At 35.0% G+C, this 8,110-nt stretch overlaps 1 long non-coding RNA gene across 1 annotated transcript; it reads right to left on the bottom strand.

Annotated features, from left to right (window-relative positions):
• Positions 1-6,697: 6,697 nt before the first annotated feature.
• LOC110274296 (uncharacterized) lies at positions 6,698-7,601 on the bottom strand. The gene is made up of 3 exons (XR_002366231.2): positions 7,572-7,601; positions 7,138-7,215; positions 6,698-6,785 (listed from the first exon to the last, which is right to left on the bottom strand). It is a non-coding gene; the product is annotated as an uncharacterized LOC110274296 (long non-coding RNA).
• Between the last annotated feature and the right edge of the window lie 509 nt (positions 7,602-8,110).

An 8,110-nucleotide genomic window follows, 5' to 3' on the forward strand; every position in this document is an offset into this window, starting at 1 on the left:
GTGATGACAAGTCATCTTAGCCTAGTTTCACTAGTCTTTTTCTTTGTTTTCAATAGATTTTATGCACTTTCTTGAGCCATGAGTAAGTCAATTGGATAGAATTTCATGTTTCCTTTGATTCAATCAACCATGGATGAATTGATGCATTTTCATGAGTTTTTATGCCATAATTGCTTAACTTTCAAGAAGAAGAAGAACTCTCATGATTATAGCATAGCTTTGATGTTTTTGATTGATTGATGATAGGTGAAAAAAGCTTTGAAGAAGGTTGAAGAAAGAAAGATTGGCAAAGAGCAAGAAAGGACAAAAAGCTTGAGCTAAAGCTTGCCTCAAGCTTTAGCTCAAACGTGAGGAAGAGCTTGACTTCACCCTGGAGGCATCAAAAGTTTGCGCCAACATTTGCCTCAAACTTTGAGTCAAACGTTGGCGCCAAAACAAGAAGACCCAGGGAACAAAAAGCTTACGCCAACGTTTGCCTCAAACTTTGAGTCAAACGTTGCTCCACAGCCTGAAGGGGTATACTTCCAACAAGAATAACTTGAGCTACAGAGCTCCAAATGAGGTGATTCAAAAAGCAATGGAAAGTAGGAATTGAGAGCTTTCCAAGCATATATGGCACTGCATGGTGGACACTAAAATTGAGGGAGAAAACTGCCCCGAAATGTGCATAAACGAACATGGTGTCAACCTGTAGTGAGGCCAACTGACCTCTGCACCTTCGATGGAGTATAACTCGAGCTGTGAAGCTCCAAACTATGCACTCTCAGTGGCATTGGAAAGTAGACATTCAGGGCTTTCCAACAATATATAATAGTATGGGTGGAAAATGCGTTTGAGCCTCCAGAATCTGGCGTTTTTGATCACGTTTGAGGCAAACGTCGCCTCAAACGTTGCACACCAAAGCCAGTGACCCTGTCCCCTTCAAAGGAGCATAACTTGAGTTGTAGATGTCCAATTGAGATGATTCCAATTGGGTTAGAAATCTGACATTTAGATCTTTCTAACCATATATAATAGTCTATAATGGACATGAAATTGGCAACGTTGACAAGAGGACAAAGTAGCATCCCAAGACTTGATGTGCAACAAGTGTCAACATTGGAGTTCACGTTTGCGCCAACGTTTGCCTCAAACTTGAGGTCAAACGTTGGTTATATTTCAGCAAGGAAAACCAACCCCTAAAGCTCACCATGCCTGCCCCAGCGTTTGCCTCAAACTTGAGGTCAAACGCTGGCCAAAGAATGCCTTGGAGGAGATCACGTTTGAGCTCACGTTTGACCTCAAACGTGAACCCAAACGTGAGTGACAGCAAAGCCAGCTCTGCATGATGCCATTACACGAAGACGTTTGAGTCAACGTTTGCCTCAAACGTTGACTCAAACGTGAATGCTCCAGAGTCCAATTCGCATACAGATTTCTTCTCAAAACCAAAAGGCCAAACCCAAAGCAAGCTAAGCCCATTATCATCACTCAAAGGCACAAGGATCAATTAGCTTAGGAATTTATTTTAATTGTAATTTGTTTAGTTTTCATTTTTCATTTTTATTTTTGTAAAAGCCTATATAAAGGCATTAGTTTCATTCCATTAGAGAGGCTAGCTCCACTAGGAGTAGTAGAGAGCTCTCTCTTTTAGTTTTTCTCTTTGTTTTAAATCTTGGGTTGAGAATTGAAGAAATTCTGTTTCATTCTCACTTTGAGATTTCTCTTGTTCTTCTTCTACAAAATTTCAGTGAATTAAGGATTTGAATCAACACTCTGTTTACTGCTTTCATCTTAATTTCTTTTGCAAATTGTTCTCTGTTGGATCAAGGAAGGACTTGAGATCTAGACTTGTTTTCTAGTCTCGTTGAGCCCCTGAGATCTTCAATTTCTCTTTTAGATTTTTGCAATTGAGCCAAGCTGCTTTCTGTTTTGATTTTACAAGTGATTTTCCAAATCCGTTTGAATATGCTGCATCTTTTAATTCTCTTTTTGATTGCACTTTGAATTCTCTTGTTTAGTTTTAATTCCCAGCACCCCAATTCCTTTATTCTTCCTACAATTTAAATTTCCAGTTGCTTGATCTACTGCTTTCATTTAAATTTCCTGCTCCCACTCCCTTTACATTCACTGCAATTTACATTTCTTGTCATTTAAGTTCCTGCAATTTATATTGCTTGCTCTTTAAGTTTCTGCCCATTTACATTCTGCAATTTTAATTTCCCTGAAATTTTACATTCTGCAGCATCAATTTCACCAAATCACTCAATGTTAGCTTGACTAAACTAATTACCCACTAAAGTTGCTTGATCCATCAATCCTTGTGGGATCGACCTCACTCTGAGTGAGTTATTACTACTTGATGCGACCCGGTATACTTGCCGGTTGGATTTGTGTGTTGAAAATTCGTTTTCTGCAAAAATACCATCAAGTTTTTGGCGCCGTTGCCGGGGATTGATTTTGATCAACAATGATTAAGTGGGTGAGAAGTCTAGATTAAGCATTTTTTTTATTTTTGTTCTCTGTTTTAAAGTGAAACCAAGGTGTTCAAGCATTTTTTTTGTTTTTGTTCTCTGTTTTAAATTGATAGCAAGGTGTTTGAGCTATTGCCTCACTAAGAAATTCTTTCTCTGTGACATGAATTTCGAATTTCATTGATGTTTACAAAATACAAATGGAGTTCAACTCATCTTATGGTCAAACAAAATTTTATGGGATATCACCCACCATCACCGATCTCTAATGGTGTTTGGGAATATCACCAAGAGAATACACATTCTGAGCACTCCAACTCATGGAGATTTGCTTCAGAGACACAAGATGAGCAAGAGAATCATATGGGATACTTCCCATCACCACAAAATGATTCAAGTCATTATTCTAATGGTGGCTGGGAGTATCACTAAAGAATGAAAGAGCATCCCACTACAAGAAAAACACCCATTCAGGTACACTTGAAAAGTGTAGCCAAAAGTGAAAAAAATGATGCCTTAGGCTACGGCTACGCTTTTTAGGCTACGGCTACGCTTTTCAGGGTGATTCCTATTCGGCTGTTGCCTATTCTCAAAGGCTACGCTTTTCTGCACCAAGGGCTACGCTTTTGGCGTTTGGGAATAGGCTACGCTTTTCAAGTGATGCTCTCCGTGACCAAAGGCTACGCTTTTCAGCTTTCGTTCTTCCAGAATAGGCTACGCTTTTTAACGCTACTACATCACTTGTAAAGCGTAGCCACAGTGTATACTATAGCTACTTTTTATAAGCGTAGCCTTAGGTCTCTCTTTTTTTTTCGTATACTATAGCTACTGTATATAAGCGTAGCCTTAGGTCCCTCTTTTTTTTCCGTATACTATAGCGACTGTATATAAGCGTAGCCTTAGGTCCTTCTTTTTTTTGTATATATATATATATAATTATCTAATAATTATTAATACAACAGAATAGTTAATATGATTACATGTATAAAGTAATGAAATATTACGAAATAAAAATAAAGACGTAATTATACTAAATAATTACTTTTTATAATAAAAATTGTCTCTAACCAAAATATATTTATAACATTGATCCAAAAGTACTAGAATGCTCAAACTAAAGTAAGCATAGCCATATCAAAACCATAATATCACTTAGCCAATAAAAGTATCTTCTAATAAAAATCATTAGTCAATCATACATGTAAAGATTCTAAGTAGCATTCTATCTTAGCCAATAAACCACAATAATAGTCAGCTTAATCTTCATTGCTTAATCTTCATTGTTACCCTGCATAATTATATAGAAAAGTAGTTAAAAAAATATTCATAATGACATTCGTAATTATAAAAATTAAATGGAACACGTAGTCATAGTAAACCAAGAAAGCATATACTAAAAAAATAACATGGCTATACAACTTCAGAATACAAGTTTCAACCATAGCAATACAACTTCAGTGTTAATAAAGCCAACAAACATTTTCAGCCATAGCAATTAATGTAAATGCAAGTAAAAAATTATGAAACAAGGAAATAGATAAGGACATATCACAAAACTAATAACACCATTGATATACTCTTCGCTATACCTCGGTAGATCCATCCAATCCTTTGGCATATCACAAAACCTAATCGATAATTATTAAATTTTTTAGGCGGAAAATTTATAAGGGGTCGCAAAGTGAAGATTAGAAGAATAGAGGAGGCAGGGTGTTATTCGCTACAAAGGGAATGGGCAATGAAAAGGACATTCAAAGACTTGTAACTAGGTTGGGAAATAGTTCCTAGTCTTAGAAGTAATTCTCTAGAAACCCATTGAGGTAAAACAAATAAAGAGAAACATAGAATTTATAGTACAAATATAATAAGTTAAATTGCAACTTCAAAACTAACAAATCACAAGAATTAAAGTATGCATTGTACCTTGCCATGACACGATCAACGTTTTGACAAAATCTTCTTGGAAGACCTTAACAAAAAACTTTCGCCTTCAACTTTAACGACGAATAACTATAAAAATTAAATTGATATAATCAAACAGATTTGGGACCCAGCAGCAGTAGCAGCGATTAAATCATTCAACAGATAACGGCAATCTAATGGATTAAAAATACAAAATATTATTGTGTAAAACTATTTTATAAACAGCACGAGGGTGGTCTTTAATAATGAAAAGAGCTGTAATAATAGTAATTTTTAGGAAACAGTTCTAATTAACTTTGTGCAAGCTGATTTTTTCACATAAAGTTGAAGGAATCAAGAAATTTTAAGCAGAGAGAGTTTTAATGTTTCCTTTTTTTAGTCAAATAATTCAGATTCAATTCATTTTCAATTTCATTGGGTTTTGACTTTTTTTATTACTATAATTAAAGAGACCAAAGAAATAAATGCCACCTCTCTTCAATCTAATCCTGTTTATTACGCTTTGTTTACATTGTTGAATTTAAATTCTTATCCATTAGATAAGTTAGAGAATTAAATTTCAACTGCGGTTTAGAGTCAACAAAAGATTCTATTCCCTTTCCTCGCTGTCAACCAAAACCGAAAATCACAAATTGAATTTGTCAACGTAAATTACAATGCACATTGATATATCTTCGGACGGACTGGGACTCTCTTGTATGGTAAAATCTGTAACTTTATACCTTATAGAAACCTTTAAACTTGTATATATATATGAACATATGTCAAAATAGATTCTTCAGGCCATAGCTAAAGTGTTTCTCCCTTTAGTTTTGCAAATACTATTAATATCCACAGAGAAAAAGGGTTGTGGGAGGAAAAATAAAGTCATAAAGTATTGTGGATTTCAGCTTAGCATGTCATGAGATATTCCTTGTGTACTAGGCCATAGTCCCACACTAAGCAAACATTTACTTCAACCCCATAACCTTGGAAAATGTAGAACATTAAGATATGACTACTGTTAAGGCTTTCAGAATTTTAGGATAGCAATGTCCCTAAGGAAAAGACAGGCACTTCAATATTTAGAAATTAACTTCTATAACGCATTTGGGCACCATTTCCGAATCAAAATTTGAGATCTACAAGCATGTTACCTGATTAACAGCAGAATAAGCAAATAAGAAATCAAGATATTTGTTTCCCTCTGGATCCCACACAGCAACTCCCTTTGCTTGAGAAAACACAATGGGAATTAGATGGTAACTGCATTTGAATTAGAAAAGATCATTTCAATTATCAGCCTAAAATAATTAGTTAAGTTAAACTCATTAACAATTAATATAAATAAATAAAAAAAAAGAAGTCTCAAAACCAAAGCAAATCCCCATCATCCTTCTCTTTGTTAAAAATAAAAATAAAATGCTCCATAGTGATAAAATCAGACCAAATGGCACTCGAATGTATTTGAAATAAGCTGAGGAGCATAAAGAAAACATAAATTCATAGTCTCTACTGAAGTGATACACCATTAAGCAGACAAAGAGGTATTATTACTCGCAATTAATCCCTTTTTCATTTTCTGAGTAGAATTGAGGATCTAACCCGATCAAAGAGAAACACATAAAGATAAGAATAGTTAATTAATTTGGTCCCTTCATATATAAAAAATCCAAATTAAAGTTAATTAATTTGCTATACTATGTCATTTGCCAAACATGTAATAATTAAGGCTATATATAGCTTCTTTCTTTTTCTCTATGCATATACAAGTAGAACCATATACTTTGCTCTCTTGTTACCTCCAATAATGCAACCATCTGCCATATTATACATATGTCATTGAACAAACACAACACTAATAGCACTATAAGTAGGACAATTTATCCTAAAGACATAATAAAAATTGATTATACCTATTTAGAGCAAACAAAAATATGTAACTTATATACCACAAATTTGCTGCCACTCTTGTTTCTTATACCCTATGGTTTATCCCAACTATGTAATGCTCAGAAAGCCAATTACTGCACTAACAGTTTAAAAGAAAAAAAAGGATCAAAGAGAAACATTTAATCAAGTACAAAAAATTTCAAAACAAAAAGTGTTTTAATATTACACACATAACACATTAAATCATTCACCTATTCAAGAAATCAACTTTAGTCTCAGAAAAGAATTACCACAAGAATCAGCAACTGAGGAAAAAATTGTAGTTTTAGTCAAAAGGGGTATAAGTAACTATAATGTCCCCATTTTTATAGATGAATAGCTAGATTTCTACAATGGAGATGTCAAACAATCAGATTTCTACAACTGAGGCATCCTAAACCCAATTCATACCTGAAGTAGAAGATCATGTGCTTGAAAAAGATGAAGAAGTTGCAGAAGACAAATTAAACTCTCTTTGGGTTTATTGTTGACAAGCACCTGAGATAATATTTATTCTGATGAGGACACCATAAAACTAGCAAGGAATCATAAAATTTCCTTAACAAAGTCCACAAACTCTTTGTATCACTTCTGTACAAAACAGGAATTGTTATTATTAATATTATTAATTTCTTATACTATGTTCTGTATTAATTATTAATTTAAAAAAGCTTTTAATTATATCTATTATAGCTTAAATAACATAGTCTTTTTATATTTATTGGTATGTACAAGGTTATTGCCATTGTTGAAGGCTCACCTGATATGGCTACATAAACAGGATTGTATATGATTGGTTTTCATGTTAATCAGATTTCTTTCTTTCAATTCAATTTACAATTCAGCTCACCTTTCTTCTTCCTCTTCTACTTCTTCTCTACTCCTTGTCTTCTTTTCATTCTTTACATTCTTCACACCATTTCTGTTTCTGGCTAACCAAGAAACAATTCAAACTGCAAGAACTCTGTTAGAAACAGGAAGCTGAAAACAGAGAAACGAAAGCCAACTTATTCATTGAGAAATCACAGAAACAAAAGCTTATTAACGCTGCATTTGGATTCAGTCTCAGAAACAAAAATACAGAGAAAATACACAAGCTGTATATTAAATCACAGTTCACAAACCCTAAAATACCACACATCTTCATCAATAATAGCATGCATGTTATCAAATTACAGTTCACAGACCCATATTTCAGAGATTAAAAGCCCCAAATTAAAACCCCTAAAATAGGAACCCTAAGCCACTGATCAATTTTAGAAGCAAATAGAAATCAATACATACCTATTCAATGATGTGAGCACAGCGAAGACGACGACGAGAAGCACGGAGATGACGATGGTGAGAGCGGCGCAGCGACGATGGTGAGGGTCGCACGACGACAATGGTTAGGGCCGCACAGCTACGATCAGTGCAAGCGATGGCGAAGAGGAGATGACGACGGTCAATGTGTAGAGTAGTGCAGGTGACTCGTGAGTGGGAGGCGACGACTCTCAATGGCGAGAGTGAGAGGGTTTCCGCTTGTAGTGAGAGGGTGAATGGCGAGACCGAGAGTGAGAGGGTCAATGGCGAGCGTGAGTAGGGGGCGAGGATGGTGAGCTATGGAGGGTGACTGAGCTATCGAGGGTTTACGCACGAGGATGAAGGTGACTGAGCTATCGAAGTTGACTGAGACTCAAGAAGTTTAATTTGCTAAGTTTTACTAAGTGTTAGGTCATCACTCATCATCAGTTTGCTTTCAGGAAAAACAAGGAAAAAAATTACTAAGTGTTAAAGTTTTTTCTCTAGAGACATTAGGCATCACTTTTAAAACGCACCCAAAA

This window comes from Arachis duranensis, chromosome 8, assembly GCF_000817695.3.
Source record: "Arachis duranensis cultivar V14167 chromosome 8, aradu.V14167.gnm2.J7QH, whole genome shotgun sequence".
In the NCBI taxonomy this organism is placed as follows: Eukaryota; Viridiplantae; Streptophyta; class Magnoliopsida; order Fabales; family Fabaceae; genus Arachis; species Arachis duranensis.